Below are 25,424 nucleotides of genomic sequence, written 5' to 3'. Positions count from 1 at the left end.
CAGATATTAATATGGAGAACAAGATGAACGGTTCCGATCGACTGTTTGGATTTTGAAAAATCGAAAATGGGGTGGCAGCACTTCGGGCCAAGTGCTTATGGAAGCACATTAGCCTATCTCATATATATATATATATATATATATATCTGTAGGACCTAATCCTATATAATTAATATCTGTTTTTGAATATCTTTGTATCTCGAATTATCTATATAAAATCACTGTAATGCTAGTTCTGAGACGGCTCTTCTGCTTGGTGCCTTATCTCCTCACATGAATAACTAAAATCTGGTCACTTTACATTCTCAAATCCAAAACAACTTCCTGTCAAAGAAATAATTTGTTTCTTTAGCCATGCTCATGATTAAAAACTTTGCTTTGGCTTTTCTCCTCTTAAAAATCACATTCTCATTCAGCCAAGAAGTGGAATTTACATTCAATGGATTCGCTGGTGCAAATTTAACCCTGGACGGTGAAGCTTACATCGAGTCGAATGGCCTTTTGATATTAACAAACGACACGGCTTTAGTAAAAGGTCATTCCTTCTACCCCTCTTCAATTCGCTTCGGCAGGCCCACCTCTTCCTTTTCAACCACATTTGTATTTGCAATTATTTCGAAGGACCTTGGCCTCAGCAGCGATGGGATGGCCTTCTTCATCTCACCCTCGAAGAATCTCTCCGGCGCCTTGCCACAACAATACTTGGGCCTCTTCAATGAAGAAAACACCGGCAATCCCACCAACCATATTTTTGCCGTTGAGCTTGACACTGTTAATAACCCTGAGTTCAAAGATACAAATGATAACCATGTTGGCATTGATATAAATAGTTTGAAGTCAGACCAATCGGTTTCTGCCGGCTATTATGTTGATGATTCAGGTGCTTTCCAAAATTTGAGCCTTTTTAGTGGTGAAGCCATGCAAGTATGGGTTGAATACGAGAGCCAAGAGACACAAATTACTGTTGCCTTATCTCCCATTGGAAAGTCTAAGCCAAGAAAACCTCTACTCTCTTATAAATTCAATCTCTCAACAGTTTTGAACGATTCTATGTACATTGGTTTTTCTTCTTCCACTGGCCCTTTGGTTAGCTCTCATTATATCCTTGGATGGAGCTTCAAACTAAATGGACCAGCAGCATCCATTGACCTATCAAAGTTACCAAACCTCCCACGTACAACCCCCAAAGGCCGATCAAAAGTCTTACACATAGTGATACCTGTTGCTTCAGCAGCCTTTATTTTTATTTTAGTCACTTTCATTTTCCGCTATGTGAAGAGGCAGTTTAAGTACAGAGAAGTGATTGAAGATTGGGAAGTTGATTTTGGTCCACATCGCTTCTCATACAAAGATTTGTACCGAGCAACCAATGGGTTTGAGGAAAAAGAGTTGCTTGGAATTGGTGGATTTGGGAGGGTTTACAGGGGGGTTTTACCCGTGTCCAAATTGGAAGTTGCAGTCAAGCGATTCACACACGAATCCAACCAAGGTATCAAGGAATTTATTTCAGAGGTTGTGAGTATTGGCCGGCTCCGGCGTAGAAACCTTGTTCAATTACTGGGTTATTGCCGGAGTAAAGGGGAGCTTCTTTTGGTATATGATTACATGCCAAATGGGAGTCTTGACAAGTATTTGTATGGTCATGAAAAGCCAACCCTTAATTGGATCCAACGATTCAAAATTATCAAAGGAGTAGCATCAGGTCTTTTATACCTCCATGAGGATTGGGAGCAAGTCGTCATCCACCGAGACATTAAGGGAAGCAATGTTTTATTAGACAGTGATTTAAATGCTAGATTAGGTGACTTCGGCCTTGCAAGATTATATGATCGTGGTATCGACCCTCAAACCACCCATGTGGTAGGTACAATGGGTTATATTGCCCCAGAGCTTGCGAGAACTGGTAAGGCAACACCTCGTACTGATGTGTTTGCCTTCGGTGCATTCCTGTTAGAGGTTGTTTGCAGTAAGAGACCAGTGCACCTTGGTGTGCAAGGGGAGCGAATGATTCTAGTCGATTGGGTGTTACAAAACTGGAGATTCGGATCTTTAGCTGATATTGTGGATCCGAGACTAGGCGAATGTTATACAGTTGAGGAGCTAGATATGGTGCTAAAACTAGGTTTGATTTGCTCACATCCACTACCTAGTGCCAGGCCGAGCATGCGACAAGCTGTGCAATATTTGGAAGGTGATGTACCCCTACCAGATTTAACTGAAATATATATGAATTTTAGCACGCTTACAATGTTTCAGAGTGAAGGATTTGATTCTTACGTTATGTCACATCCCTCTACAACGACATCTTTCTCTGGTTTATCTGGTGGTAGATGATAGAACAGACTCTGTGTTTTCTAATTTTTATTTTTCTGATAATATTGTGTAATCATATGTTATTGTTGGAAATTGTAAACATAATTATTAGTCAGATGTAATAATTAATATTGGAACTCTCTGGAATTGTTATAAATGTATTCCTTAATGTTTGTATTATCTAGAGGTCATGTTGTAGTCTTCTAGGATGTCTTGAGAGATGAAAAAACGTATCTGGGAAATAAAGGAGTTTTATGAGAGGATTAAATGTTATTTAGTGGTAGTAGAGTGTGTAGAAATTTATTTGGGTCTATATATTATGTAAAGAGTCTTTTCAATGTAAGAGAGTAAAAGAATATTTATATTAGAAGCTAATTTTCTGTCAGAAAGTGTTCTTTTTTCCACTATTAAATATATTAAGTTTATATCAAATACTAATTACAAATTGTTATTAGAACCATGGAAAGCTCCGTAGTGAAATCGTTGGGACAAGCTTTGTAGCCTCATATTACAAAGAACGACTATGATAATTGGGGTATACAAATGAAGCTAGGCCTTGCTCAGTGCACAAGATGTGTGGGAAGTAGTTGAAGTCAGCTATAAAGAGCCGGCGGCAATGGCCAATCATACGGCAAACCAATTGAAGAAACCCGTATTAGAGATAAAATCACACTTTATCTCATTTTTCAAGCAGTTGATGAATCTGATTTTGAGAAAATTGCAGGTGGGAGTGGGACAAGATCACAGGAGGCATGGTAGATACTCGAGAAGGCATACAAAGGTTGCATTTGTCAGTCAAATTACTGATTTGAAGAATTGGGTACTGATCTGTATTGAATAAGGCCTTCATGTAGTCTTGTAGTATTTGTACTCATGTAGTCAAATTACATTTTTTTTTTCTATTTAATTATTTGATTTTTGGTTGCTATATAAATTGATGATTGTAAATATATAGCTAGGTTGCGAGTAGCTAGGTTGTCCAATATAGATGGCACCATCGATCCAAAAGTTTTAAATGTTAGTTTTATATAAAATAGATGTTATATTTTTAGAAAATTGTATCAGTTTGCCATATTGTACTGGATTACTGAGTACCACTATCCATAGCCTTCGGTAGGAGGGGGGAGGGAGGGGACGGAATGGTGCGAAGGAAGCGGAACTGCTGAAGCCTAAAAACCAGTGAAGTCGGTCATTAAAGGAAAGGAAAGGAAATCTTTCGTAAATTAATGGGAAAATTTCATCATTTTGCCACGGCGAATTCGCATCCTCTGTGATATCTCAACTTTTGCGTGTTTTTATGGAAGATGACAACCGTTCAATTATGTTCTGCACGAATCGCAAAGCAAAAATAATACTGGCCTGCACTATTACCAAATAGGCACCGGACACGTCGGTCACACAAAAAATTGAGATATCTCAGAGGATGCCCGGTCAAGTACAATTAGGGTGTACTGTAGAGGAGAAAGCACTCACCAAAGAATCCATTCCTCTGCATTAACGCATTGTTTGAGTTAATTTTTTCGGCCATATAATTAAAATTTGTGTAATCTGGTTCACGTCTATAACGTGTGGGGTCTTTTAACCATATCATCTGCATTAACGTATTGTTTGAGTTAATTTTTTTGGCATTGTAATTAAAATCTGCGCAATCTGATTCACGTCTATAATGCATGGGATCGTTTAACTTTAATACATATTTAAGTCGGACGGATCAGATCTTAACTCACAATTTGAGTTAATGTAGAGGATGTGAATTCCTCACCAAGCTCTTTTGTGAGTTTTATCTCATAAATTTATTAAATTGACTTCAAATAACATAATCAAATTGTTAAAATTAATTTGCTTCACGAGAAATATGTTTACATGTCAAACTTATACAAAAAAAATTATTTATTTCTTATAAAGTGAAGCGGTAAAAAATATAATTTATAAGTTAATTTTAATGTGTTAGTTTTCCATTTATTTTTACCGCTTTATTTTACACTAATATATAATTGTAATATATAATTGTTTAATGACTGGGTTAAATTGAACCTGACATGCATGGTCCTTTTTAAAAATTATGGCAAAGCTTATTGAGGAAGTGGAAGAGGATATAATTAAGGAGCTGGAGGTGCTATAGTTTGTACCTAGTATAACACAACCGGGTGAAGTTAGCTAGACAGCTCATCGATCATTTGGCAACCTCTCAGACTCGCTAATTAAGGTATCCGATCGAGCAGCTGGGGAGATATATGACAATTAATTAATATTAAAAAACAAACAAAATTGAACAATTCAACGGAAAAGTAGCAACAGTCACATATATACTTAATTGGCTGTGCCACCGAAGGGCACCCAATCGAGCTTCATTCTTCATTCTAGGCAATAGCTAAGCAATTGCTAGGCAATAGGTGATCCCAGAGTGTGCTGCATAGAAAGATAAAAAATTGTCAACTCGTGAAAGTGTGGCCATTGGACAAGTTAAAGGAGAATAATTAGTACAAACACATGTGCCATTTTGCAGGAATATTATTAATTAATTAAGTCTCCCTGTCCATTAATTAATTAGTTCAAACATGGACTTTGAAAACTTGCCTATGGCTATGGGTTAGGCATACAATTGGGTTACAAAAGAATAATAAAAAACCAAAAAGAGATAAAATGGAATCTAAATATATATCTAATCCTAGAGCAATGCCCGCATCTGCTACGCTGCTATTCGTGTTAGGTAGCCGCCTTGTGCTCCTCAACTTCGGACCGTGTGATCTAAAATGGATAAAAAAAAATCTTTCTTGACATTCGTAAATATTTTTTCAAAAAATCTTCAAGTTATATTTTATATAAGTTGAACTATTTCAGAATTATACATGTATCTGTACTCGTTTATCATTAGTCTTACCCGATTAAAATTTGTTTTCAAATGGTCAGGTTCTTTTTACAAATATATTATTTTAAAAAACTAATTAATAAATACATAGAAATTTATCTTTTATAATAAATTACTTTGTTTTTAACATTTTTATAGAAAAACAAGTATGTGACTGCATATTTTTAATATTAAACAGTGTGTGCAAATAATTATTATTTTTAATACTTGAGTAGTTTTTTTAACATTTATACTTGTTATATTTCTAAATATCTATCTGTTGATTGTATGAATATATTTCTTGATAGCTTGACTTTATATTAAATTAATTTAAAATTTATAAATTTTACATATAAATGTATCACTAATAAAATAAATTGGTTTCAACGAGTTGAATTTCATCGTTGAAAATCAATGCAACAGACTTTGAATTTAATCTTTCCATATATATATATATATATATATGTATGTAGGACCTAATCCTATATAATTAATATCTGTTTGTTGAATATCTTTGCATCTCGTCCTTCAAAAGAATATCTTTGCATCTCGAATTATCTATATAAAATCACTGTAATGCTAGTTCTGAGACGGCTCTTCTGCTTGGTGCCTTATCTCCTCACATGAATAAATAATATCTGGTCACTTTATACTCTCTCGAATCCAAAACAACTTCCTGTCAAAGAAATAATTTGTTTCTTTAGCCATGCTCATGATTAAAACCTTTGCTTTGGTTTTTCTCCTCCTCTTAAAAATCACATTCTCATTCAGCCAAGAAGTGGAATTTACATTCAATGGATTCGCTGGTGCAAATTTAACCCTGGACGGTGAAGGTTACATCGAGTCGAATGGCCTTTTGAAATTAACAAACGACAGGGCTGAAGTAAAAGGTCATTCCTTCTACCCCTCTTCAATTCGCTTCGGTAGGCCCACCCCTTCCTTTTCCACCACATTTGTATTTGCAATTATTTCGAAGGACCTTGGCCTCAGCAGCGATGGGATGGCCTTCTTCATCTCACCCTCGAAGAATCTCTCCGGCGCCTTGCCACAACAATACTTGGGCCTCTTCAATGAAGAAAACAACGGCAATCCCACCAACCATATTTTTGCCGTTGAGCTTGACACTGTTAATAACCCTGAATTCAACGATACAAATGATAACCATATTGGCATTGATATAAATAGTTTGAAGTCAGACCAATCGGTTTCTGCCGGCTATTATGTTGATGATTCAGGTGCTTTTCAAAATTTGAGCCTTTTTAGTGGTGAAGCGATGCAAGTATGGGTTGAATACAAGAGCCAAGAGACACAAATTACTGTTGCCCTATCTCCCATTGGAAAGTCTAAGCCAAGAAAACCTCTACTCTCTTATAAATTCAATCTCTCAACAGTTTTGAACGATTCTATGTACATTGGTTTTTCTTCTTCCACTGGCCCTATGGTTAGCTCTCATTATATCCTTGGATGGAGCTTCAAACTAAATGGACCAGCACCATCCATTGACCTATCAAAGTTACCAAACCTCCCACGTACAACCCCCAAAGGCCGATCAAAAGTCTTACACATAGTGATACCTGTTGCTTCAGCAGCCTTTATTCTTATTTTAGTCACTTTCATTTTCCGCTATGTGAAGAAACACTTTACGTACAGAGAAGTGATTGAAGATTGGGAAGTTGATTTTGGTCCACATCGCTTCTCATACAAAGATTTGTACCAAGCAACCAATGGGTTTGAGGAAAAAGAGTTGCTTGGAATTGGTGGATTTGGGAGGGTTTACAGGGGGGTTTTACCTGTGTCCAAATTGGAAGTTGCAGTCAAGCGATTCACACACGAATCCAACCAAGGTATCAGGGAATTTATTGCAGAGGTTGTGAGTATTGGCCGGCTCCGTCATAGAAATCTTGTTCAATTACTGGGTTATTGCCGGAGTAAAGGGGAGCTCCTTTTGGTATATGATTACATGCCAAATGGGAGTCTTGACAAGTATTTGTATGGTCATGAAAAGCCAACCCTTAATTGGATCCAACGATTCAAAATTATCAAAGGAGTAGCATCAGGTCTTTTATACCTCCATGAGGATTGGGAGCAAGTCGTCATCCACCGAGACATTAAGGGAAGCAATGTTTTATTAGACATTGATTTAAACGCTAGATTAGGTGACTTCGGCCTTGCAAGATTATATGATCGTGGTATCGACCCTCAAACCACCCATGTGGTAGGTACAATGGGTTATATTGCCCCAGAGCTTGCGAGAACTGGTAAGGCAACACCTCGTACTGATGTGTTTGCCTTCGGTGCATTCCTGTTAGAGGTTGTTTGCAGTAAGAGACCAGTGCACCTTGGTGTGCAAGGGGAGCGAATGATTCTAGTCAATTGGGTGTTACAAAACTGGAGATTCGGATCTTTAGCGAATATTGTGGATCCGAGACTAGGCGAATGTTATACAGTTGAGGAGCTAGATATGGTGCTAAAACTAGGTTTGATTTGCTCACATCCACTACCTAGTGCCAGGCCGAGCATGCGACAAGTTGTGCAATATTTGGAAGGTGATGTACCCCTACCAGATTTAACTGAAATATATATGAATTTTAGCACGCTTACAATGTTTCAGAGTGAAGGATTTGATTCTTACGTTATGTCACATCCCTCTACAACGACATCTTTCTCTGGTTTATCTGGTGGTAGATGATAGAACAGATTCTGTGTTTTCTAATTTTTATTTTTCTGATAATATTGTGTAATCATATGTTATTGTTGGAAATTGTAAACATAATTATTAGTCAGATGTAATAATTATAATATTGGAACTCTCTGGAATTGTTATAAATGTATTCCTTAATGTTTGTATTATCTAGAGGTCATGTTGTAGTCTTCTAGGATGTCTTGAGAGATGAAAAAACGTATCTGGGAAATAAAGGAGTTTTATGAGAGGATTAAATGTTATTTAGTGGTAGTAGAGTGTGTAGAAATTTTTTTGGGTCTATATATTATGTAAAGAGTCTTTTCAATGTAAGAGAGTAAAAGAATATTTATATTAGAAGCTAATATTCTGTCAGAAAGTGTTCTTTTTTCCACTATGAAATATATTAAGTTTATATCAAACACTAATTACAAATTGTTATTAGAACCATGGAAATCTCCGTAGTGAAATCGTTGGGACAAGCTTTGTTGCCGCATATTACAAAGAACGACTATGATAATTGGGGTATACAAATGAAGCTTGGCCTTGCTCAGTGCACAAGATGTGTGGGAAGTAGTTGAAGTCAGCTATAAAGAGCCGGCGGCAATGGCCAATCATACGGTAAACCAATTGAAGAAACCCGTATTAGAGATAAAATCACACTTTATCTCATTTTTCAAGCAGTTGATGAATCTGATTTTGAGAAAATTGCAGGTGGGAGTGGGACAAGATCACAGGAGGCATGGTAGATACTCGAGAAGGTATACAAAGGTTGCATTTGTCAGTCAAATTACTGATTTGAAGAATTGGGTACTGATCTGTATTGAATAAGGCCTTCATGTAGTCTTGTAGTATTTGTACTCATGTAGTCAAATTACATTTTTTTTTTCTATTTAATTATTTGATTTTTGGTTGCTATATAAATTGATGATTGTAAATATATAGCTAGGTTGCGAGTAGCTAGGTTGTCCAATATAGATGGCACCATCGATCCAAAAGTTTTAAATGTTAGTTTTATATAAAATAGATGTTATATTTTTAGAAAATTGTATCAGTTTGCCATATTGTACTGGATTACTGAGTACCACTATCCATTGCCTTCCGTAGGAGGGGGGAGGGAGGGGACGGAATGGTGCGAAGGAAGCGGAACTGCTGAAGCCTAAAAACCAATGAAGTCGGTCATTAAAGGAAAGGAAAGGAAATCTTTCGTAAATTAATGGGAAAATTTCATCATTTTTCCACGGTGAATTCGCATCCTCTCTGATATCTCAACTTTTGCGTGTTTTTATGGAAGATGACAACCGTTCAATTATGTTCTGCACGAATCGCAAAGCAAAAATAATACTGGCCCGCAGTATTACCAAATAGGCACCGGACACGTCGGTCACACAAAAAATTGAGATATCTCAGAGGATGCCCAGTCAAGTACAATTAGGGTGTACTGTAGAGGAGAAAGCACTCACCAAGGAATCCATTTCCTCTGCATTAAAGCAATGTTTGAGTTAATTTTTTCGGCCATATAATTAAAATTTGCGTAATCTGGTTGACGTCTATAATGTGTGGGGTCTTTTAACCATATCATCTGCATTAACGTATTGTTTGAGTTAATTTTTTTGGCATTGTAATTGAAATCTGCGCAATCTGATTCACGTCTATAATGCATGGGAGCGTTTAACATTAATAAATATTTAAGTCGGACGGATCAGATCTTAACTCACAATTTGAGTTAATTTAGAGGATGTGAATTCCTCACCAAGCTCTTTTGTGAGTTTTATCTCATAAATCTATTAAATTGACTTCAAATAACATAATCAAATTGTTAAAATCAATTTGCTTCGCGAGAAATATGTTTACATGTCAAACTTATACAAAAAGAAAATTATTTCTTACAAAGTGAAGCGGTAGAAAATATAATTTATAAGTTAATTTTAATGTGTTAATTTTCCATTTATTTTTACCGCTTTATTTTACACTAATATATAATTGTAATATATAATTGTTTAATGACTGGGTTAAATTGAACCTGACATGCATGGTCCCTTTTAAAAATTATGGCGAAGCTTATTGAGGAAGTGGAAGAGGATATAATTAAGGAGCTGGAGGTGCTAGTTTGTACCTAGTATAACACAACCGGGTAAAGTTAAACAACTCATTGTATGGCAACCTCTCAGACTCGCTCAGGTAAACATGAGATCATTACGAGAGTGGGGTAGGTCAAATGGACATAGGATTTACTTTTGGTCTGATGGACTCGAAAATTGAAGCAAATGTAGATGGATAATGAAGCGGATCGTACAGTATTGGAGTTCATTGGACCTACTCCAACTCAAACTTACATGATTTCTTTGAGACTAGTATTTGTCACGTCGGTTGGAGTGTCCAAATCAAATAAATGGAGTTTTGGTAAATACATATAATTATATAGGATTTACTTAATATCAGGTAAGATTTCTTTTTCGTTAGCTTATCGGGTACGGGTAGGGTAACGATTTTTTTCTGTTATCTTACCCGTTTTCATATAAGATAATTTTAAAAAATAAAATTATATCTATAAATATATATGGGTAAGGCTAAGGTGCTACGGCTCAATATTCGAGTTTTCAAAACCAAACGTTCGATCCGAAACGTTCATCTTGTTCTCCATATTAATATGTGTTTGGAGACCAAATTTTACATTTTTTGGAAATTTTTTACTATTTTTTTAGATTGGTAGAAAATCAAATATCTGAATGGTGCAGAATTTTTTAGATCAACTGATTTTCTATCTATCTAAAAATAAGTAAAAATTTTCCAAAAAATGTATAATTTGGTCTCCAAACACATATATGGAGAACAAGATGAACGGTTCGGATCGACTGTTTGAATTTTGAAAACTCGAATATTGAGCCGTAGGTAGGTCTCTATACAACCCATAGCACCTTAGCCTTACCTAATATATATTTGTATGAAGATGATACATGATACAATAAAATTTTGTATTTTATTAAATTTTCATAATACAAATTAGTTGTATTCATTATTATTATTTGCTTTTTTTCTTATTTTGAAAAATATTTTATCAAAAGTACAAATTAAAATGTCAATGATACTTTTTTATTTGTTTGTCCGATCTGTACCATATTCGAAAAGACGAATAAGGGTAAAGATTTTTTTTCGTTATCATAGCAAGTACGGGTATGAAAATGCCTTCATCCGACCTGTATCGTACCTATTGACACCCCTAATCCCAGAGTATGCTGGCATAGAAAGATAAAAAATTGTCAAAGCTCGTGAAAGTGTGGCCATTGGACATGTGAGAGGAGAATAATTAGTACAAACACATATGCCATTTTGCAGGAATATTATTAATTAATTAAGTCTCCCTGTCCATTAATTAATTGAGCTGGACCAGGCATACAATTGGATTACAACATAATTTAAAAAAAAAACAAAAAGAGACAAAATGGAATCTAAAAATATATCTAATCCTAGAGCAATGCCCGCATCTGCTACGCTGCTATTCGTGTTAGGTAGCAGATTTGTGCTCCCCAACTTCGGACTGTGTGATCTAAAATGGATAAAATAAAATATTTTTCAAATGGTCAGCTTCTTTTTACAAATATATTATTTTAAAAAATAATTAATCAATACTTAGAAATTTATCTTTTATAATAAATTACTTTTTTTAACATATTTATAGAAAAACAAGTATGTAACTGCATATTACTTTGGGAAAATTGTCAAAATGCCACTCCAAAACCTTTAAATTGTCAAAATGCCACTCTAAATTTTGAAATTGTAAAAATGCCACTCCAAACTTCATTAATTTGTAATTTTGCCATTTATACTCAATTCTTATACTATTTTTATTAAAAATCAATTGAAAAATACTATTTTAAAATACGTATTTTTGTACCGGGATGTGCAATTCTGAAATATGTATTTTAAAACAGTCTTTTTCAGTTAATTTTTAATAAAAATAGTATAAGAATTGAGTATAAATGACAAAATTAGGAATTAACGAAGTTAAGAGTGACATTTTTACAATTTCAAAGTTTAGAGTGGCATTTTGACAATTTGAATGTTTTGGAGAGGCAAATAACCAATTTTCCCTGTTGTTTTTTCTCTGTAAATCAATAAACGAGGGAAGAAAGAAATTAAAATAGTCTAGCACTTCTTACGAGCCACGATCTCGTTCTGCAATAGCGAGTGCGAGGCAAAGTCTTGACTGGACGAGGCAGAGCGGCGTCTGGTTTGGGCGAGACTGGCATAGCGATGCATCGATGCAGTGTCCGGACTGGGTGAGGCAAGGCGACGACCGCGGCCTATGGATTGGATTGCCGGCAACTCAACGCTGCATCTGCCTCATTACTTAGGTTTTATCCTTCACTTTGTTTTATTTTTATTTAAAACAATGTTTACTAGAAAACATGCATTAGGTAGCGAAATTTTCAAGACCAGAACAAATTGTGTACATAAAGAGTGTAAATTTTTCTCTCGCCCCAGACCTCAAGATCTTTAAAACTGGCCCTGGTGACACTGTACCTACACACTTGGAAGATATGGGAACGTACACCACATTTCAGTTATGCCCTCATGTAGAATCGAACTCATATCCTTCCATAGAAGGACAATGTGTTTACCAGCTGCTCCATGCAGCGGTGGCTCCGCTTTCATTGGTATATAATAGCTAGGCAATAGGTGATCCCAGAGTGTGCTGGCATAGAAAGATAAAAAATTGTCAACTCGTGAAAGTGTGCCCATTGGACATGTGAAAGGAGAATAATTAGTTGAAACACATATGCCATTTAGCAGGAATATTATTAATTAATTAAGTCTCCCTGTCCATTAATTAATTGAGCTGGACCTTGGACTTTGAAAACTTGCCTATGGCTAGGCATACAATTGGGTTACAAGAGAATAACAGAAAAACAAAAAGAAACAAAATGGAATCTAAATATATATCTAATCCTATAGCAATGCCCGCATCTGCTACGCTGCTATTCGTGTTAGGTTAATTTCAGATTTGTGCTCCCCAACTTCGGATCGTGTGATCTGAAATGGATAAAAGAAAATCTTTTACAAAAATCTTTCTTGACATTCGTAAATAGTTTTTCAAAAAATCTTCAAGTTATATTTTTCTCTAAAATTTTATATATGTTGAACTATTTCCGAATTATACCTGTATTTGTACTCGTTTACTATTAGTCTTACCCAATTAAAATTTATTTTCAAATGGTCAGGTTCTTTTTACAAATATATTATTTTTAAAAAGTAATTAATAAATACTTAGAAATTTATCTTTAATAATAAATTACTTTTTTTTAACATATTTATAGAAAAACAAGTATGTGACTGCAAATTTTTAATATTAAACAGTTATATTTAGTTAAAGTTTGTGCAAATAATTATTTTATTTAATATTTAAGTAGATTTTTTTAACATTTATACATTTTATATTTCTAAATATATGTCTGATGATTGTATGAATATATTTCTTGATAGCTTGTCTAGCTTTATACTAAATAAATTGGTTTCAACGAGTTGAATTTCATCGTTCAAAATCAACGCAACAGACTTTAAATTTAATCTTTTCAAGTATTAATTTGGCGAGCTTAAAGACATCTGGATCTACTCTAAATATAATAATCTTTTTGTAAAGATAAGTAACTAAATTTTTATTGAAACTATATATTTTATTAAAGCCCGTAGGCAAGTACAATTAAAGCAGAGAGTTACATTCCATAGGACCTAGCTAGCTCTAACTCTATATAATATCTGTTTGTCGAATATCTTTAATTAATTTGTATCTAATCCTATTATCCTATCATCTCTATCTATATAAAATCACTCTAATGCCGGGTAATAAATATATATGTAGGACCTAGCTAGCTAATTAATATCTGTTTGTATCTCTAACCCTAGCTAATTAATATCTGTTAGAGTAGTTACGTCCCATATATTCTACTCTAACCCTATATAATTAATATCTGTTTGTTGAATATCTTTGTATCTCGAATTATCTTTATAATATTACTAATGCCGGGTAAATATATAACATAGGCAGAGAGTTACGTTCCATATGTATATATATATATATATATATATATATATATATATATATATATATATATATATATATATAGGACCTAGGTAGCTAGCTCTAACCCTATATATTTAATATCTGTTGAATATCTTTGTATCCCGAATTATCTTTATAAAATCACTCTAATGCTAGTTATGAGACGGCTCTTTGGCTTGGTGCCTTATATCCTCACATGAATAAATAATATCTGGTCACTTTATATTCTCAAATCCAAAACAACTTCCTGTCAAAGAAATAATTTGTTTCTTTAGCCATGCTCATGATTAAAAACTTTGCTTTGGCTTGTCTCCTCCTCTTAAAAATCACGTTCTCATTCAGCCAAGAACTAGAATTTACATTCAATGGATTTGCTGGTGCAAATTTAACCCTGGACGGTAAAGCTTACATCGAGACGAATGGCCTTTTGAGGTTAACAAACGACACGGCTGAAATAAATGGTCATGCCTTCTACCCCTCTTCAATTTGCTTCGGCAGGACCACCTCTTCCTTCTCAACCGCATTTGTATTTGCAATTATTTCCAAGGACCTTGACCTCAGCAGCGATGGGATGGCCTTCTTCATCTCACCCTCAAAGAATCTCTCTGCCGCCATGCAAGGACAATACTTGGGCCTCTTCAATTATCAAAACAATGGCAATCCCACCAATCATATTTTTGCTGTTGAGCTTGACACTGTACATAACCCTGAATACGATATAAATAATAACCATGTTGGCATTGATATAAATAGTTTGAAGTCAAGCCAATCTGCTTCTGCTGCCTATTATGCCGACGATTCAGGAGCTTTTCAAAATTTGAGCCTTACCAGTCGTAAAGCAATTCAAGCATGGGTTGAATACGAGAGCCAAGAGACACAAATTACTGTTACCTTATCTCCCATTAGAAAGTCTAAGCCAAAAAAACCTCTACTCTCTTATAAATTCAATCTCTCAACAGTTTTGAACGATTTTATGTACGTTGGTTTTTCTTCTTCCACTGGCCCTATGGCTAGCTCTCATTATATCCTTGGATGGAGCTTCAAACTAAATGGACCAGCACCATCCATTGACCTATCAAACTTACCAAAGCTCCCACGTACAGCCCCCAAAGGCCGATCAAAAATCTTACACATAGTGATACCTGTTGCTTCAGCAGCCTTTATTCTTATTTTAGTCACTTTCATTTTCCGCTATGTGAAGAAACACTTTAAGTACAGAGAAGTGATTGAAGATTGGGAAGTTGATTTTGGTCCACATCGCTTCTCATACAAAGATTTGTACCGAGCAACCAATGGGTTTGAGGAAAAAGAGTTGCTTGGAATTGGTGGATTTGGGAGGGTTTACAGGGGGGTTTTACCTGTGTCCAAATTGGAAGTTGCAGTCAAGCGATTCACACACGAATCCAACCAAGGTATCAGGGAATTTATTTCAGAGGTTGTGAGTATTGGCCGGCTCCGTCATAGAAATCTTGTTCAATTACTGGGTTATTGCCGGTGTAAAGGGGAGCTCCTTTTGGTATATGATTACATGCCAAATGGGAGTCTTGACAAGTATTTGTATGGTCATGAAAAGCCGACCCTTAATTGGATCCAACGATTCAAAATTATCAAAGGAGTAGCATCAGGTCTTTTATACCTCCATGAGGATTGGGAGCAAGTCGTCATCCACCGAGACATTAAGGCAAGCAATGTTTTATTAGACAGTGATTTAAATGCTAGATTAGGTGACTTCGGCCTTGCAAGATTATATGATCGTGGTATCGACCCTCAAACCACCCATGTGGTAGGTACAATGGGTTATATTGCCCCAGAGCTTGCGAGAACTGGTAAGGCAACACCTCTTACTGATGTGTTTGCCTTTGGTGCATTCCTGTTAGAGGTTGTTTGCAGTAAGAGACCAGTGCACCTCGGTGCGCAAGGGGAGCGAAAGATTCTAGTTAATTGGGTGTTACAAAACTGGAGATTCGGATCATTAGCGGATATTGTGGATCCGAGACTAGGCGAATGTTATACAATTGAGGAGCTAGATATGGTGCTAAAACTAGGTTTGATTTGCTCACATCCACTACCTAGTGCCAGGCCGAGCATGCGACAAGCTGTGCAATATTTGGAAGGTGATGTACCCCTACCAGATTTAACTGAAATATATATGAATTTTAGCACGCTTACAATGTTTCAGAATGAAGGATTTGATTCTTATGTTATGTCACATCCCTCTACAACGACATCTTTCTCTGGTTTATCTAGTGGTAGATGATAGAACAGACTCCGTGTTTTCTAATTTTTATTTATCTGATAATATTGTGTAATCAGATGTTATTGTTGGAAATTGTAAACGTAATTATTTGTCAGATGTAATAATTAATATTGGAACTCTATGGAATTGTTATGAATGTATTCCTTAATGTTGGTATTGATGTCTTTGGAGATGAACAAACGTATCTAGGAAATAGAGGAGTTTTATGAGAGGATTAAATGTCATTTAGTGGTAGTAGAGTGTGTAGAAATTTATTTGGGTCTATATATTATGTAAAGAGTCTTTTCAATGTAAGAGAGTAAGAGAATATTTATATTAGAAGTTAATTTTCTGTCAGAAAGTGTTTTTTTTTCCACTATTAAATATATTAAGTTTATATGAAATACTAATTACAAATTGTTATTAGAACCATGGAAAGCTCTATAGTGAAATCGTTGGGACAAGCTTTGTTGCCGCATCTTACAAAGAACGTCTATGATAATGGGGATGAAGGCCTTGCTCAGTGCACAAGATGCGTGGGAAGTAGTTGAAGTTGGCTATAAAGAGCCGGCGGCAACGGCCAATCATACTTTTTTCGTTCCTCCGACTTGTTGTGATATCAGATGTGGCTCGAGCGGGTGTGCATGCACTCTGTCTACCTTCAAGGAAAGTATGTGAGACTCTTCGCCAGAGAATACCATGTGAAGACGATGAGCAGAACAAATGGGGTTACATACTCGCTGGCCCAGTAAAATACCTAAAACTGAACATATTTTATTTTTTATAACTTGAATATTTTTTAATTTTAGTCCATATTTCTTTTTTATTTGCAGGAGCTGCGGTGTATGGGGGCATGTGCTCATGCCATCCAGCTGATGGTGACAAATGATGAAGTTCATGAATACTCATTTGCTTAATTAAATTCAAAGTGTGATGCTAATATAAATTTTGCAGTTGTTGTTTTCTTTTCCTATTGTATATATATAGACTGAGTTCTTCAAACTAATAGCAGTTTCTGTTGATTGGTACAATGATTCACCAAAAAAACAGTGCTGTCAGGATATTCGAAATTTTTTAGTACTTGTTTTATCCCTTCTTTGACTATATATACCACAGCTAGATTCAAAACACAGTTAAATTCAAAACATTAATTGATTTTCCTCTTCAAAACAGTAAATTCAAAATATTTGTGCTTAAAATTTTGGAAATATTCTTGGCAACCTTACTCCCATTTACTCTTATATTTTTCTTACATTATACACTACACTTTATAATACATATATGCCACATTTAAATACAAAAAAATACATATATTTAACAACCAATAGCTATTTTGATACATAACACCCACGATTGTTATGTCGTAACTTCAATTGCTTTTAAATTCCGATGGCCGGGCTATCTATTGTTTATTTTTTATTAATTTATACTTAATTTGTAATAAGATTAAGTTTCCTTTCATAGAATCTGTCTCTCTCTTTCCTCTTCGGCAAGGTTATGATTCCTCTGTCCGGATTTGTCTGGTTCTGCTCCGTTCATTTCATTTTACAAAATAAAATTTACACATGCAATTATTTATTCTTATAAATTCTTAATCCATGACTATCATTGTCACTAGGATTTGGGTCTTACTTGATAATGCCTACATAAATTATCCAATTCACATTTTGGGCTTTTATTGATAAGGCTAAGTGCTCTTTTTGCCACCACATCAACAGAACGGCTCATATTGAGATTTGGTACCTCATTCCAAAACAACAATTAATGGAAAGAGAAAACTTGACAAACTCTTAACCTTAGTCTCTTATTAATTATGATTTATGGATAGTTCCTAATTAACCTAAGTTGGTATGTACCTTTAATCTAAGTGCTAAATACATTTGTGACATTAATATTTGTTTCAAACAAAGACGTAAAATCAAGAGAAATCATTGGAATTAAACAAACACTAAGAAAATAAAATTACAGTACTTACGATAATTGGAATTGAGACAGCAAATGCACGTGATAATTGTGAACTTCTATTCATAAAAAAAGTTCATAAATAGTTTGCATACAAAATCATATTTCAAAAGTATGACAATCATTAATTTGTGTTTGTACTTTTTTTAGAGCTAACAATTCAGTGTTCCGAGAAAATTGTCTAACACTACGCTCTACGGATTAAGCGTAAACTATGTATAATTTGTGTACAAAAATTTCAATAAATTAAAAGGATGAATCACATATAAATAATTTTTTACATGTGAACTATGTATAATTTTTACATGGTTCATTCTTACCGATGCATGCTATAAAAATCTGTCACTATTCGCGAGGTAAAAGTAATTTTTGCCAACTAAATCTTCAAGGATACATACTCATATCGGTAAAACGAATATGCTCAGAAATAATAATTTTTGTCGGTGTACCCACAGCAGTAGTTATTTTTTCACCCTCGTAAATAATGACATATAATTCATGCGAAGCTATAATGAATTTTAAAGCGTTATTATTTTGTTGTCGGTGGTATTTTTACTAGTGTGAATTAAGCATGCCTTGTCGTCTGTGTCCACAATTAGTCAAAAATCCAAAATAAACAAATAATGTTATGCAAGTAATTAATTGAGAAAATTGAGCGTTTAAAATCAGTCATACATTTCATATCAAAATGTTATGTAATTTTGCGTCCTAAATCACATACAATTCTAATCTGAAATACATAAAATGTTTTTACATTAATTTCTCTAACATATTTATCTAGATGTTTTTCATTCCTTCAACCCGCTCCAGCAAATTAAGCATGGTTCAATTTTATCGGATTTTGTACGATTCACCCAAACTCTTCTGCCAACAACAGTTTAATGAAAATTATTATATTAAATTATGGTAAATCATTCTTCATTCGACCAGTACTAATCCGGGAAACCGAAACTATCATGCATCTCTAAATCTTTTCTAATTATATTGTTATCTTCAAGATTTATAATATGTTAAATTTCTAATAGCTAGCTAATAACAATTTTTGTTTATTTTAAATTCTATATATTTTTGTATTATTTTTGAGTTAGCTTTAATAAGTAAATAGCTTTTAAAATTAGTTAGTTTTATTGATTTTCCTCTAATATATTATTTTATTAATTTTGTTGTAAAGTTGTATAAAATATTATTATATGGTATGTATCTTATTATATATATAGTTTGCTAAATATATGTGTACTATATATATAATCAAAGTTATGTGATTTATACAAATTACTAGTGTCATGTCCGTGCATTGCAACGGAGCATAATATAAGAGGAAAAAAAATTATGAAAAAAAATCATTCAATAAAATTAATAATTATTCAAAAATTGAGGGACATGATCTTTGAATAAAATTATATGATTTTTTTTATTTTTATTACTTTGAATCGTGATCTCTTATAACAATTTGATGATGTGATGATTCTATATTTTAAGTACCAATGATTTGAAATAATAGCTTTCTAATTTTAAAATAATTTGTACAAAATAGAATACCTGATACAGCTAATTAGATATAATACCCATTATGTAAGCAAACTAAACGAAGAAACCTGAAATTAAAAATACATTAAGTACCAATGATTTCATATTTTTGGGGACCTTTCCAATTTTGTTTTCTTTTCCTTCTTTTTGTCCCGCTGATTTGTGCTTCTAAGATTTTCAATTGATTTTCATTGTAATTTGTATATAAACAAAATTGATAATATTCTAGAATTCTTACGGCAATATCTATAGAAACATAGAAGAGAAATAAAGATTGAAATAATAAGGAATGAAAGAAATAAGGAAACATTATTATATCGGTAAATTGGAGAGGAAGAAATAAGGAATGAATAAAATAAGGAAACATATTATATCGCTCAATAAGGACAGATTATTAGTAAAATAAGAAATGAATAAAATAAGGACAGATTATTAGTAAGGGAAGGATTGAAAGAATTCTATACCCGAGATCGATACCCGGGCTCTGATACCATGTCAGAAAAACAAGAACACCAAACTCCCAAGAATCACCCTTCCCTCCCTATTTTATTTCATGGATAAAAGAAATTTACCGAGTTTTTTTTTTCGCTTAATACATTCTGTCACCTATATCTCTATTTATCATTCTTACACGATCCTGTAAATTAGAAACTAAATATTACATTTTAGAGTAATACCAAACTTAGACAATTACAGCAATCTAATTATAATTATTCAATCTGTCTATGCATGCTTCCTTTATTCCTCTGTTTTTCCTAATCTGTCCCATATTTGATTTAGAAGCTTTGTTTCCTAAATTGCACCCGAGTGACAGCTTGCTTCTTCCACAGGTTTTGAGAAGACACAATTCATACTTTAATTATGACCGTTCATATATTCATGGATGGATGGACGGAGAAGCTACCACGTCGTGAGAGGGACTCGAACTCTTGACTTTTGGGTAACCACAGTCCTAAGGCTTATTCTCCGAGCAACTTTGCTATTGTCCCATCTCTGAGATTCGGTTCTATAAGTTATTATATATAGGGAAAATTTCCTCCATGCCACTCCAAAACTTGAAAAACACCAAATTGCCACTCCAAAACTTATAATTATCAAATTGCCACCTCAAAACCATTCAAATTATAAAATTGCCCTATTTATACATTTAATATACATAATTAATTAAATTTATTCTGAAAAGTGTTGTATAAAAAATGTATTTTCATATTTCCCAAATTGCCCTTCATTTCATCAGAGAAAATTTTAAACGGAGAACTCCAGTCCCCTTGTCTTCCTCCCGTAATCCCTAGCACCCTTCATTTCCGTTTCTCTCTTTCTCTAATATTTCTCGTGCGCTCTCTCTCTCTCTCTCACTCGCTAATTACAGAAAATCAGCTAGCGCCTAGCCCGATCCGCTCACCCCGCCGATCCAACCCACCTCCATCGCTCTCCACCCTGCACGCCCCGGACCCAGACCCAACCCAACGCGAGAAGCTCCGTCGGTCCGCCACTACCTCATCGCCTACTCCCTCTACCCATCAAGGTATTGCTAGCATAGACCGCGTTTCTGTTTACTGATATGTTTTGTAGTCGGTACTGGTACAGTTTCTGTCTGTTGTAGTCGGTACTGGCACGGTATGTTTTGTAGTCTGTTTTCCTAAAGTCAAATACTGGTACGGTACTGGTACGGTATGTTTTGTAGTCTGTTTTCCTAAAGTCGGTACTGGTACGGTATGTTTTGTAGTCTGTTTTCCTAACGTCAAATACTGGTACGGTATGTTTTGTAATCTGTTTTTTTTTTTAGAACTTAGCAGTGGCTGCTGAGGAGTACATATAATACTGGTAAAAATTAAGTCAAATAAATTGACATGCTTATAAAATTCTGGAAATACCTAGTGCATCCCTGGCAGGTAAAATTATTCATGCATGCCCTTCAAAACACAGGAATTTATATCATGGAGAAGCAGATCCATGTGAAACTTGCGCACTGTTCAGAAATCAGACTCTGATCAATTGTTCCTCCTAGCTCCATTCTATTGAAAAATCAAAAGATTCCAAAACAGTACTCTTTCTTCTCTTATATATAGATATTCCTAACTGTTCAGATGAGGTACAAAATGGTACCAATAAGTCATCTTTGTTATCAAGAACGGTACATATAAAAATCCATATTCCTAACTGTTTCTAATATTATTTTTTGGAACATCAGGAATTGCAGGGTTAATTTGGATTATAGATAATGAACTTTTTATTTTTTTGTAATTGCAGTGGAATTATAGTTGCAATTTCTTCATGTGGGAGTAGGAGTACGAGGAATTTCTTTGCGAATTAGGAATTGTCAAACAATGGAGTGATGTCGAGCATGTGGTATCAGACGTTCGTAGAAATGAAGCTCAATATGATGTTGAGATGGAAGAATGGAAGGAACACAACTCTCGTCTTGTTAAATTAGTGGAGCAAATCAAATTTCTCGTTGCTATCATTGTCTTTGTGATGATTGGTGTTTTAATTGTAATGATATGCAAGTAGCGATGATGTTTGGATGTTAGAATTTTAGTGTTTTGTTAGACTTTTAGGGTTATGTTTTAATTTTAGCTACCTTGTTGAATTTGCTTTGTAAAAATGACGATGTCTAGATGCTATTTTGTTCCATTCTAATTCCAATTGTTAGGTATTTTAACTATGGTTTGTTCAATTCTAATTCAAACTGTTGTTCAATTCTACCTTGTCAAAGGGTGCTATATGTTATTTCAAAGGGTGCTATATATCTGATTATGAGACATTGGTTGGTTCAACTAAGAAGATTTGGGTTTCCTGGTTCCTATCAAGCATGTGCTCGGTTTGATTGCTTGCATTATGCATAAGATAGGTGTCAGTTAATATAAATTGAAAAGGTGAGTTAATATAAATTGAAAAGGCGACATTATGCATAAGATAGGTGTCAGTTAATATAAATTGAAAAGGTGAGTTAATATAAATTGAAAAGGCGACATTATGCATAAGATAGGCAGAGACAAAAAATTGAAAAGGCATTATGCATAATATAGGTGCATAAGACAGGCAAAAATCCACACAAGGCAGAGGCGGCAAAGATTCTACTACTATAAATTGCAAAGTTTTGGAGGAAGGCAAGTAGTAGAAATTAATAGCATTCATCAAATAATAACAACATTCTCAAAATAACAACAAATAGAAATACAACAATAGCACTCTCAATACTAGTTTAGTCTACTCTTGGTGTTTCTAAGTCTTCCTTGTTCTCTTCCTGCATACAAGAAAATCCAGCTATTTTTCAAGTTAGATATATGGAAAATCCAACTCATTTCTCTCTTGCATGTATATCTTATCAACAAAGTCGGTACCAAAAATTAAGGTCTCATATAAATAATACTAGCCAAAAGTCAGAAGTCAGAATACCAAATATTAAGGTGTCATATAAATAATACTAGCCATAACACTAGATACTGAATAGCTAGAAGTCAGCATTTACATCCTATAATAACGATTATCTATAATCAAACCACTTAACTAAATAAGATTAATAGCCAACAACCAGTATGTACTTGAAAAAAAGGCTATATGTTTAAAATAATTTTCGAAACATTTGGATGAAACCCCAATATAGAGAATCAAATCTTAATCAAGATTCGTTGGAGCATTCAAATCTTTATGCAGGAGGTTCATTTATAGCTACCAAATGCCAATTTTAGAAACAGTTTGCAAAACATTTGAACAAATATTCATATAAATTTTAGAAAAATTAAGCAATTAAATATTCCAATTTTGAATTCTCTTACCTTAAAAGCAAGAAACTTCCTCTGGTGTGAGATCCTAGATCCCTCTTACGCTCTATATCAACGCATCTTTTGTTCTAAAATATTTCAATAATCTACCAATAAAAGAATATCAAATAACATATATGTCAATCTGAATCAGTAATACTAGCAAAATCGAAATCGAACAAGAGAGGAAAAGAACCTCTGTATCAATTTGTGCATTCAGATTCGCATCATCAAAGATTGGACTTGTTCTCACGAGTCACGACAACCACAGATCCGGGGTGTGCAGGGTGGAGAGCAGGGTGTTGGCGGAGGAAAGGTTTTGGTGGACGGAGTAAGGGTGAAAGAGAGAGACGAAAGGTAGAAGGGAACAATACGATACTGGGGAGAAGGGGAGAAGGGGAGAAGGGTAGGATACTGGACAGATCCATTTTCATCTATTCAAATGAAAAATGAAGGGTAAAATTGGAAATACAAAAATACGTTTTTTATACAACACTTTTCAGTATAATTTGAAGGGAAAATGTATATCAAATGTAAAAAAGTGGCAATTTGGTAAATTTGATGATTTTGGAGTGGCATGGAGGAAATTTTCCCTTATATATATGTTCTTAATTGCTATGTTGACCAAGTCAACACCGAGGAGCTAATCCCTTGAGTGTTCATTATATAGTAGTTTGGTGTTGCCACTACACTGCAAGACGGTGATTTAGAATGTTGCACTTCCAATTGGTGAATTGACTTAACCAATTGGGTCTTCAAAGTTTCTCTTTTAAATTTGTTTGAGTCCATCTTTCCAGCCCATTGATTTTCTCAGCCTATTCCTTCTTTTTCCCTACATTAAATTCGGTGGGAGGAGAGAGAGTGTGGGGGACTGAAAATGAAATTTAAATTAATTTTAAATTTGGTGGGGACCGAAAATAAATTTCGGAAATCAAAATCTCATACCAAATTTGATTTTTCATTTCTCCTCATTTGATTTTCTGTGATCAGTTGGGAGGATTGGAGAGAACTGGATAGGAAAAGTGCATACTGAAATTCAAATTTGGAATACAAAAATAGGTACCAAAAATGATTTTCGGTATTGATGGTTTTTGTAAGAAAGTAAGTAATCGATCCGGTTTCCCATTTTTTTTTTATGATACTTTATATAAAAATTCGCCCAAATCCTACAGGCCACTGGCCACTGACGGTGGATTGTATAAGAACATACAACAGGCTTATTGAAATCATATTATGTCATGAAACAGACAGACATGATCAGTACAAAAAAAAATCTATGATATTTAACGAATAATTACTTCAAGCAGCTTTCAAGTGGCCCAGTTCAATCGCCTCTTTCGTCCCTCGTCTTACGGTCGAATTTATTACTTGAAAGCAACCTTAGCAAAAATATCTAGATATTTTGGCTTTTGAACAAAACTGTGACGGTTCGTATATAACCTTTTTATTTTAATTTTTGTTCATATATTTTTATCTTAATTTTTGCAATTTCATAGGCCAGTCTGTGTTATATCTTCGTTTTCAAATTCCAAATAGTTCATACAATCTCTTAACATAAATTTCATATAAAAGTGTACTTGCAAACAAAATTTTATAGTTTTTAAAATCATTTTACTATTTTTTTTTGAGATAGGTAATAAATTACCTTATCTAAATTTCAACCATGCAAAACTACTAATTTTCTATCTATGTAACAATAGTAAAAAATTCTAAAAAAATATATTTTCTTGTCTCCAAGTACATTTTTAAATGGCGATCATACTAAGCAATTATGTTGAATTTATTAAACAGAGAAGTGAAATTGAGGAGAGAGAACATATTTTGCAAACTTGTGTTTTTCTTATTACAAGATTTTCTATTTATTATTACAAGGCTCAAAACTAGCCGTTAGTATACTATTTCCTATTCTAGTAATGACAGTACACGTTACCTTTATCTTTCTATATTTGAAAATAAGTTGATTCCTTTTCTATATTTTAACAATCCCTCTCAAACTAGGAAAGTATATATTGTACATATTCCAAAATTGCTTG

General features: G+C 34.1%; 2 long non-coding RNA genes and 3 pseudogenes across 4 annotated transcripts; 4 read left to right on the top strand and 1 right to left on the bottom strand.

Annotated features, from left to right (window-relative positions):
• The first annotated feature begins 275 nt into the window (after window positions 1–275).
• LOC144549125 (L-type lectin-domain containing receptor kinase SIT2 pseudogene) lies at window positions 276–2,758 on the top strand (annotated as a pseudogene).
• A 3,104-nt stretch (window positions 2,759–5,862) lies between these two features.
• On the top strand, window positions 5,863–8,128 carry LOC144549033 (L-type lectin-domain containing receptor kinase SIT2 pseudogene; annotated as a pseudogene).
• A 6,036-nt stretch (window positions 8,129–14,164) lies between these two features.
• Window positions 14,165–16,253, top strand: LOC144549123 (L-type lectin-domain containing receptor kinase SIT2 pseudogene; annotated as a pseudogene).
• Window positions 16,254–20,912: 4,659 nt separating this feature from the next.
• LOC144549132 (uncharacterized) lies at window positions 20,913–22,292 on the top strand. The gene is made up of 2 exons (XR_013509583.1): window positions 20,913–21,152; window positions 21,878–22,292. It is a non-coding gene; the product is annotated as an uncharacterized LOC144549132 (long non-coding RNA).
• A 397-nt stretch (window positions 22,293–22,689) lies between these two features.
• LOC144549163 (uncharacterized) lies at window positions 22,690–23,886 on the bottom strand. Of its 3 annotated transcripts, none has more exons than XR_013509595.1 (3): window positions 23,588–23,854; window positions 23,407–23,498; window positions 22,690–22,894 (listed from the first exon to the last, which is right to left on the bottom strand). It is a non-coding gene; the product is annotated as an uncharacterized LOC144549163 (long non-coding RNA). The 3 variants fall into 3 exon arrangements; XR_013509596.1 differs by having other exon boundaries at window positions 22,690–22,874; window positions 23,588–23,852; XR_013509594.1 differs by having other exon boundaries at window positions 22,690–23,498; window positions 23,588–23,886.
• Window positions 23,887–25,424: the final 1,538 nt, after the last annotated feature.

Source organism: Carex rostrata, chromosome 34 (genome assembly GCF_964058835.1).
Source record: "Carex rostrata chromosome 34, lpCarRost1.2, whole genome shotgun sequence".
In the NCBI taxonomy this organism is placed as follows: domain Eukaryota; kingdom Viridiplantae; phylum Streptophyta; class Magnoliopsida; order Poales; family Cyperaceae; genus Carex; species Carex rostrata.
This window is presented reverse-complemented; position numbering and strand designations above follow the sequence as displayed.